General features: G+C 41.4%; 1 long non-coding RNA gene across 1 annotated transcript; it reads left to right on the forward strand.

The window, feature by feature from the left end:
* Positions 1 to 1,658: 1,658 nt before the first annotated feature.
* LOC107977973 lies at positions 1,659 to 5,409 on the forward strand. The gene is made up of 3 exons (XR_003480163.2): positions 1,659 to 1,946; positions 2,527 to 2,636; positions 4,821 to 5,409. It is a non-coding gene; the product is annotated as an uncharacterized LOC107977973 (long non-coding RNA).
* The last annotated feature ends 4,021 nt before the right edge of the window (positions 5,410 to 9,430 follow it).

Genomic DNA, 9,430 nt, shown 5'->3' on the forward strand with positions numbered 1-9,430 from the left:
GGGTGAAGAAATAACACAAATGACCATCAAGGGCACTTAAATGGCCACTGCTTCAGCCTGGAGATGCACCTTCCAGAGTTCTCTCCCATAGGGTTGAAGGATTTCACTGTTTTTTTTTTTTTAATATTGCAAACTGGAAAGTCTTAGTTCTATGCTATAGGTCAGATCAAGGCAGTTGCTGCTTGGAGTGTGTATTAAAATGGAGACAGTGTTGTGGGGTAATCTTTTTGTACACTGTGAAGATGTGTCTTTGCCAAGGTGCTTTCTGATTGGTTTAATGAAGAGCTGAATGGCCAGTAGCTAGGTAGGAAGAGGTTAGACAGGACTCTCTGGGAAAGAGAGAAACTTGGGATGAATCTAGGCAAGGGGGAGATGCCAGTGAGACAGTAACGAAGTCAGACCTATGGTACAGAGGAGAGGTAACTGAGCCACATGGCCGAATGTAGATTAATAAAAACAGGTTAATTTAAGTTTAAGAGTAGTTGAAAGCGCTGAGTTATGGCGGTGCACGCCCTTGATCCCAGCACTTAGGAGGCAAAGATAGGCAGATCTTTGTGAGTTCAAGACCAGCCTGGTCTACAGAGTGAGTTCCAGGTCAGCCTCTAAAGCTACAGAGAAACCTGTCTCAAAAAATCCAAACAAAACAACAACAACAACAAAAGAGCTAGTTGGGAAAAAAACCAAAGCTAAGGCAAAGCTTTCATAATAATAAGTCTCTGCATTGTTGCTTGTGAGCTGGAGGCCCAAAAGAAAGCTTGCTACATTTGTTTCCCAAAGTGCCGCACATAAATGCATATAGGAGAAAGCTGAGAAAGCTGAAAAAAATTCTCAACACAGAGTCAGATATAACTTCCAGGTGACCTCCGCCTCCCAAGCAGGCTGGGTGCTTGTAGCATACAGTGGTGGAGTTTTAATACAGCCGAACACTTGAGCAGCTTGTGTGTTACTGGGGTAGGAGACTAGATAGACACACCTGCAGCAGCTTGGACACAGCAACTTCCCAGGCTGAGAGGAGGAGCGGAGCCAGCAGTCAGTGCCAGGTCATTATTTGTGAACTGGTAGCCCAAAGGAAAGTCCTACAGAAAGACAGGGAAACCAAAGTCTGCAGTTAGATTAACTCAAGTGATGCTGGAATTGATGCAGTGGGATGGAGAGGCAGATCCTCTGTCTAGAGAGATTTCTGAGGTATTAATAGAAAGATCTGGGATGAGAGAGAGAGAGAGAGAGAGAGAGAGAGAGAGAGAGAGAGTCAGAATATTTGGGGATGTTGACAGAATGGTAAGGCCATAAACTCAGAGATGAAATGTAGAGGGGACAAACTGTGGGAGTATATTTATGAATGGCGGTGGAGCGCCATCAGCCATCTCCAGATGAATGCCACCTGCTGCATCCTCAAGGGATCTTGAGCTGAGCAGGCAAAAGAAAACATGAGACCAGTGTGAGGAGCCGCACTCACATTCGCCATTACAAGATGGCGCTGACATCCGCTGCCGGATCAAGTAAATAACGTTGGTATGCATGTGCCCAGTGTTTTTCCACTTGCCTAGCCTTGCCTATTCCATGGCGTCATATAGGGTGATGAGTCATCCACCTATCCCAGCTGTACACGCACTGCTCAGAGCTTATGAGCCTTTATTAGGGGACGGGATTCTTGGCTCGGGGTCTCCGCCCTGTAAGCTTATGCTCTCTCTCTCAAGATGCATTAAAGCTTTACTGCAGAAGGATCCGAGTGTCCTGTGTCGTTCTTGCCGGCAAGACGATCGCGCGGGACAGACCAGGACATGGGGAATTGATGAAAGCCTATGAAGTGAACACTGTGGGCCAGGCGTGGCGGTATACATCTGTAATCCCAGTGTACTGGCTGGTTTTGTGTCAACTTGACTCAAGCTAGAGTCATCAGAGAGGAAGAAGCCTCAGCTGAGGAAATGCTGCCGTGAGGTCCAGCTGTAAGGCATTTTCTCAATTAGTAATCAATGAAGGTGGGCTCAACCCATTTACGTGGTGCCATTATGGTTTGTGGAGCTGGGTTCTATAAGAAAGCAGGCTGAGCAAGTCATGAAGAGCAGAGCCAGTAAGCAGCACCCCACCATGGCTTCTGCCTCAGCTCCTGCCTCCAGGATCCTGCCCTGCCCTGAGAGGGCGTCTGGCTAACACTGGATTTTGCAAAAGGAGAAACTGAGCAAGGGCAGGAATGCAGACAGTGCTTTCAATGGGGGATTTCAGAACATGGAGCAAGGGAGCAATGATTGTGACCTAGGAAGGAGGGGAAGCCAGTTCTAGGTGTCATGTTGAAACTGTTGTAGGTTATTCCAGTAGAAGCTTTAGACTCCAAAAGTTTAGAGAATGCCCCAGCAATGTTCACACAAAGGATGCCACAAATCTGGGTATCATTGGCTGGGGATTACACCAGCAGGCAACAACTCTCCTGCATTTTCTGTCTGTATTTGTATCACAGCTGGAGGTGGGCAAGCTGTTTGGGTGGGAGAACTCTGTGGTTGTTTTTGAGGTAGTTCTCTTTTGTTCCAGGTTGGCTTCAAACTCACCATGTCACTGAAGGTGGCTTTGAACTTCTGATCCCTTTTCTGGAAGCAGATGTGTGCCCTCAGTTTCAGCAGTACTGAAACTTCAACTTCAAGGTTTGGGCATTCTAGGCAATGAATTCCACCAACTGAGCTATAGCCCTTGTGATGGCTAATTTTGTATATCAATTTGGAGAGGATTTCTTTTTATGAGATTAAGATCTAAGTTGGTGAACTTTAAATAAACACAAATTGTTCTCAGTAATTTAGTGAGCCTCATCCGATCAACTGAAACCTGAATAAAACAAAAAGACTCACTTCCTCTAATGAGAAGGGTTGGTTGTCTACCTTCCAGCCTTTGGATGTTATCTGTACCTTTGACTCTTTTGGGTCTTGAGCCTGTAGATCGGCACTGAATTGTCTGTAGTTGTCAGCATCCATAATCATGTAAGCCGGTTCCCTATAACAAATCTCTATTAGTTCTGTGTTTCTGACATCCCCAAGTGGTACAGACTTGGAGCAGAATGTCACAGGCAAGGTGCAGGCTTCAGATAGCTGCTGGCAATGAAAGGCCAGGCTGAGTTGGAGCAAAATTGGTTACCCAGTTGTGCCTGAACCCAGAAGTGGTTGCTGAGTTGTTTTACATATTGAAACCACTGAATTTATATCAGATGATTTTATACACAAAATTGATTTTTATTATTTATTCAGTTACAAGACATAATCAGGGACAGGAATAATCCCATTATATAACACATCTGATTCCATACAAGTCTGCCAGACCCTCTAGCACAAGGTAATGATGAAATTGATCAACTATTGTTAGGAAATGTGCTAAAGGCCTCAGAATGTCATAAAAAACACCATGTCAATAGCAAAGCTTTGAAAAAAAGACTTTTCCATCACTTGGCAACAAGCTAAGGAAATTATAAGGAAATGTTCTACTTGTTCTTTATACAACCAAACTCCACTACCTGCAGGAAGTAACCCAAAGGGTACTCAAAGGAATGAAATTTGGCAGATGAATGTGTTCCATTTTGCAGAGCTTGGAAAATTAAAATATGTACACCACATCATTAATACCTATTCAGGTTTTCAATGGGCAACTGCTTAGAAGAAAAGGCTGATTTGGCAATTATACATTTTCCAGAAGTTATGGCCATCATGGGTATACCTGCACAAATAATGACAGACAATGCTTCAGCATATGTCTCTAAGAAAACGAAACAGTTTTTGCTTATTATAATATAAAGCATATTACAGGTATCACCACACAATCCTACAGAGCAGGCTGGTATAGGAAGATCAAGTCAAACTCTAAAGGATATGCTAAATAAACAGAAAGAGGTGATAAAGAATCCCAGAAATAGATTGCATAATGCTTTATTAACTTTGAATTTTCTGAATGCTAATGAGAAAAGAACAACAGCTGTGGAGAGACATTGTATAATAGAAAAAAACTATGGGATTAAATCAGCCAGTATACTTCAAAGATGTGTTGACCTCCAAATGGAAGCCAGGACATGTGTTACAGTGGGGAAGAGGTTTTGCTTTTGTTTCTGCAGGTGAAGAAAAGCTATGGATACCATCAAAATTGATAAAGATTTGATTTGAACGAGACACCTCTTAATTAGAAGAGATGATAGTTCATCAAGCAACATGGCCATTTAATCTAAACTAACCTCTAAAACTAACAAATGCATTTGTTTGATCATATCTAACTTGCTAAAGGAGAACCTCCCAAAAATTTAGGGTTGGGGAAGTTTTTTACTTTTTCTTTTAAAGAGAAGCTAAGGAATCTGGACAAATGAGACATCTGAAGAAAAAGGGCAAATCATCCTGAAAAATTGTCCCAAGAAAACCAGTATAGTATTGGTATAGCACATTTCCAACAGAATAAAATTTTATAAATCTTCCCAAATGTTTGTTTCTGCTTTTCTCTACAGACATATAGTGCAAATGGTCTTTTTATAGTCTCAGTCCAATTAAAGATTAAAGCTGGCTTTGGAGTTAGAGTATGGCTCTCTCCTTCTCTAAACCCAAGCATGCTTGTTAAAGAAAAATAAAAAAAATCTCTACCTTATGTCAGAAGAGCCACCTGATATGGAACAGAAGAAAAACAAATATTGAAGGACTATTTTATTGCCTCATCCCATAATCCTTTGGTTTTATAATATTATCTAAAAATTTATAGGATAGCGTATATGTATTTTAAAGTTTTTGTCATGATATTAATGTTCAAACACAGTACTAACTAATTCTAGAAAAAGTTTTCATCTATTTTCATGATTATGATTTCAGGTTTGAGTTTCTACCAGTTTTCTACAGTGAACCATGACCATGCCTAAGAGTGACCTTTGACACCAGGACTATGATAACACCATTAAGCTGAACAACGCCAACAAAGATCAGCTTTGGACTACAAACTGCTCAGAAAAATTTTGAGGTGGCTACCTGAGATGATCCAGCCTCACAGCCTATTTTAGCCAGGACTCGAGACACACTGCACTTCCCTATCACAAAGAGACTGGACAACAAATGATACAGCTGACAATTTCCAAAATTTTTCTTTTCAGGATCCCCTAAAGATGCCTTTTCCCCCAGACAGCAGGAAGTAATTTTAAGAACACCATGCCCACATTCCCAAGTGGTGGGGTGGTGGTTTTTGGTCACCTATTGGGTTATGGATATTTGTCATTGTTTAGGGGGATTTGCTACAGAATGTTGTTGGTTAAGGTCAGGAAGAAAGCTGAACAAAGGGGATTAGATTCAAGGTTTTTGTTTTGAAAATAAAAGGGAATATAGATATGATAGGATAAAAAGGGTAGATTATTGAATCTACTCTAAAAAGAAAAAAGGGAGGATATAGATACAATAAGATAAAAAGGTAGATTATTGAATCCACTCTTAAAAAGCAACTACTACTAGTTTTAAATATTTTACATTGGATTGGACTTCTGTATATTTACACAAATATTGTATATTGATACAAATTTGAGATTAATTTTGTTGAAGTGTACTATTCATATATTTCTAATCTTGTTCAAGGTATTGTACCTATACAGCTCACTTAACAATGTAATGCAAATTTCTAGTCTTGAAAGTTATTACTACCAGCTGTATAAGATAATAAGGAAATGCAGCTTAGTAATTAGTCACCTATTACAATCGAACTTGTAGTCACATTAGGTATGTTTTCAAGATCAAACGGAAATATATTTTAGAAAGACAGGTCATCTTCAAATACTTAAAAGACCTACAGAATTTAAGATATTTTAATAACAAGTATTTTTTTTAATTTAAGAATTTTATTGTAAAGCTCCTTTACAACTTTTAAAGATGGAGAGAGTCTATTATGATTCTTTTAGTGAAATCAAATAATAGCATGACTTAGAATGTCAGTCTTCCACATATGTTCACAAACGTTAATGTGTCTACTTTCATATTTCCATTGGTTTGCAGAGTAAGGAGGACACCTAGTCATTAGTGGTTTACTTTAAACAGGTGACCACCATGTTACCTAAGATGGTTTGTGACTTTAGAGTAGTATTCCTTTAAGCCCTTTCTACCAACTAAACATCTGCTCTAAGGTTCTTTCCTTGGGGATTACCTTCTAAGGTGTGGCCACAGCAGCAACTGAAACAGAGTTCAATGTAAATAAAGAATTTATACTAACACTACTCATGTATAACCATATTTTAGAAACCAACCAAGAATTCTTTCCTTTTTCCTTTTTTAAGGAGGACTGTCTTACCTTGAGTCTGTGATGAAAGGGGAGTGGAATTAGAGAGAAGCACCCTGGGAAGGGAAGGGAAGGGGAGGGAAGGGAGGGAAGGGGGGGAGGGAAGGAGAGGGAAGGGAAGAAGTTCTTTAAGTGGTGGATAAGGATGGTGTGATGGTTGGTATAAATGTCAGCTTCACAAAATCTAGAAACTTCTGGGGGTGGGCTGCTGTGGATGCCCATCGGGGATTATCTTGGTTGTGTTCTTTAAGGTGGGGAGACCCATCCACTGTGTGTGGCACCATTCCTAAAGCCGGGGCTCCTGGATTATTTTAAGAGTGGAGAAAGAGAGGTGAGTACTAGCAAGCTTGCATTTGCATTGCTCTCTTCTGACAGACTTAGTAGGAACAGCTGCTTCAAGCTCCCACCACTATGCTTCCTTGTCATGATGGACTGAACCCATGAGCTAAATGGACTCTTTCTCCTTGAAGTTACTTTTTCTCAGGATATTTTATCACAAAAACTGGAAAAGAAACTAAGACAGATGTGTTTTACAGGAATTGGAAAAACAATTAGCCTGTGTTGAGGTCATATGAAAAATATTGCAATAAAAAAATAAATTAAAAAATTTCTTGGTAACACATGCACCCTCCTCCCCTTTTCTTTTTAGTTTTTAGAGACAATGTTTCTCTGTGTAATAATAGCCTTGGCTGTCTGGAATTCACTCTGTAGAGCAAGCTGGCCTTGAACTCACAGAGATCTGCCTGCCTCTGCCTCCCAAGTGCTGGGATTAAACACGTGCGCCACCACTACTTTGCTGGTAGCACATTCCTTTAATCACAGCATCTAGGAGGTCAAAGCAGGTGGAGTTCTGTGAGTTTGAAACCAGCCTGGTCTACATAGTGAGTTTCAGTCCAGCCTGGACTGTATAGCAAGATCTTGTTAGGATAAAAAAAATAGTTTTATCAACTGGGGTGAGATAGAGCAATGAATCTGTCTATACTGTCTGTTGAAATACATATGTGGGGCTAGCTAGAAACTCAGCTCATAAAGGTCATTGCATAAAACTGGTGACCTGAGCTACATCTCTCAAACCCTCATAATGGTAGGAAGAAAGAACTGTGTCTACACAGTTGTCCCCTGACCTCCACATGGGTACCGTGGCAGATGTGTCCATGTGTGTGTGTGCATGTATGCACTCGAGCAAGCCATATTCATGTGTACAAACAATTAACAATGACACAAAATTTGAAGATACATTTGAGGCTGGTGAGATGGCTTAGCAGGTACAGGCCTGTCCCAAGCCTCATGATCTGAATTCCACACCCAGAACCTACATGGTAGAAGGAGAGAACTGACTTCCACAAATTGTCCTCTAACTGCCACATGTGTGCTGTGGCATGCACACACAATACATAAATTAAAATGCAATTTTAAACAGTAAAAAATAGGTGAAGGCCGGGCATTGGTGGTGCACGCCTTTAATCCCAGCACTCGAGAGGCAGAGGCAGGTGGATCTCTGTGAGTTCGAGACCAGCCTGGTCTACAAGAGCTAGTTCCAGTACAGCCTCCAAAGCTACAGAGAAACCCTGTCTCGAAAAAACCAAAAAAAAAAAAAAAAATCAAAACAAAAGATAGGTGAAGATAATTTTGACAGTTGCTGATAAATTTCACAATAAGGTTAAGACCTAATACAGAAGTTATAAATTTTATTTATTCCTATAGTAGACTAATATGTGATATCTGTTTTCTTTTTAAAATTTATTACATTAATGTGTGTGTGTGTGTGTGTGTGTGTGTGTGTGTGTGTGTGTGTACATGTGCTTTGGTATGTGTATAGAGGTCAGAGGACTCCTTCATGGGTCTTGCAGACTGAACTTGGACTGTCAGGGTTGGCAGTGGAAACCTTTACACACTGTACTGTCATGTGTAGTTTTCCTTTTCTAAAACCAAAAAGCTATGGTGCATCCATTTAATGATCTGTCCATATAGATATATCTGATATATATCAGTTAGCTGGTGGTGCTATGCTTTAGAGCTCTGGGCGTGCTTTACGGACAAGTGCACAGCAATGACATGCATAGCAACCACTCTGGGAGGGCCTATGGGCCATAACAACCAGTTGACCAATCCAATCAACACAGGGCAAACCCTCCAAGCCTGGAGGCACACCAATCCTGAGCCTGTGCATACCCCTAGACACTCCCCTTACACTGCCGGATAAGATCTCTATGCAGAAGCTTTGAGCCATCTTTCTAGCCACCTGCCATGGCGGGTGCATGAAAGACCAGAGCTAACATGGGGTTAGCTCATTAAACAACTATAATAAAGCCTTGTGCAATTTGTATCAAGCTTTCGACTCCACCTGGTGATTGGGGTGACCCTGGTCCTGGGCTGAGATCCTGGAGGCCTGAGCTTCTGGGGGTCTTTCAAAAGAAACTTCTCTACTGGGGTCTGATAGCTACATTTAGAGAGCAGTTTGATACTATGTAGTAGGTTTACTACTGTGAGCTCCCTAGTCCAGGAGTCTTAGCCAGGCCAGGTTTACAGTACCAAGCATGTGTTTCCTCCAGTGGAGCAGGCTTTAAATCCAACCAGAAAGAAGTCGGTTACCCGCATAACACCCATGCGGCTGTTGCTGCCTCATTATTGTAGTTCAGCGTTCTGAGCTTGGTAAGGCTGTTGGTGGCTCCTCCAACTTCAGCTGCCAACCTTGCATTTCACATGCACATGTACTTACAGAAGATCTATAATATAACTTACTTTTTCTTAACAGAATCTTGCTATGTAGCCAGAAATGGCCTCCAACTTATCATTGTCATACTCCTGCAGCAGTCTCCTAAGAACTGAGATTACAGGCCTGAAATGAGATCCAGCTACCATTTATTAACTGAGGGAACAAAAGCAATTCAAGAAAAAGTACGGTTGGGCTGCAGTGGCACACGTCTTTAATCCCAGCATTTGGGAGGCAGAGACAGGCAGATCTCTGTGAGTTTGAGGTCAGCCTGATCAATAGAGTTCCAGAACAGGCTCCAAAGCTACAGAGAAACCCTGTCTGGAAAAAAGAAAAGAGAGAGAGAAAAGAGCACTGGCTGTTTCAATTCCCAGAAACCACATGGTGGCTCACCAACATCTGTAATGAGATCTGGTGCCCTCTTCTGGCCTGCAGGCAGACATGCAGATACAGCAC

The sequence above is a fragment of the Cricetulus griseus genome (genome assembly GCF_003668045.3).
Source record: "Cricetulus griseus strain 17A/GY chromosome 1 unlocalized genomic scaffold, alternate assembly CriGri-PICRH-1.0 chr1_1, whole genome shotgun sequence".
In the NCBI taxonomy this organism is placed as follows: domain Eukaryota; kingdom Metazoa; phylum Chordata; class Mammalia; order Rodentia; family Cricetidae; genus Cricetulus; species Cricetulus griseus.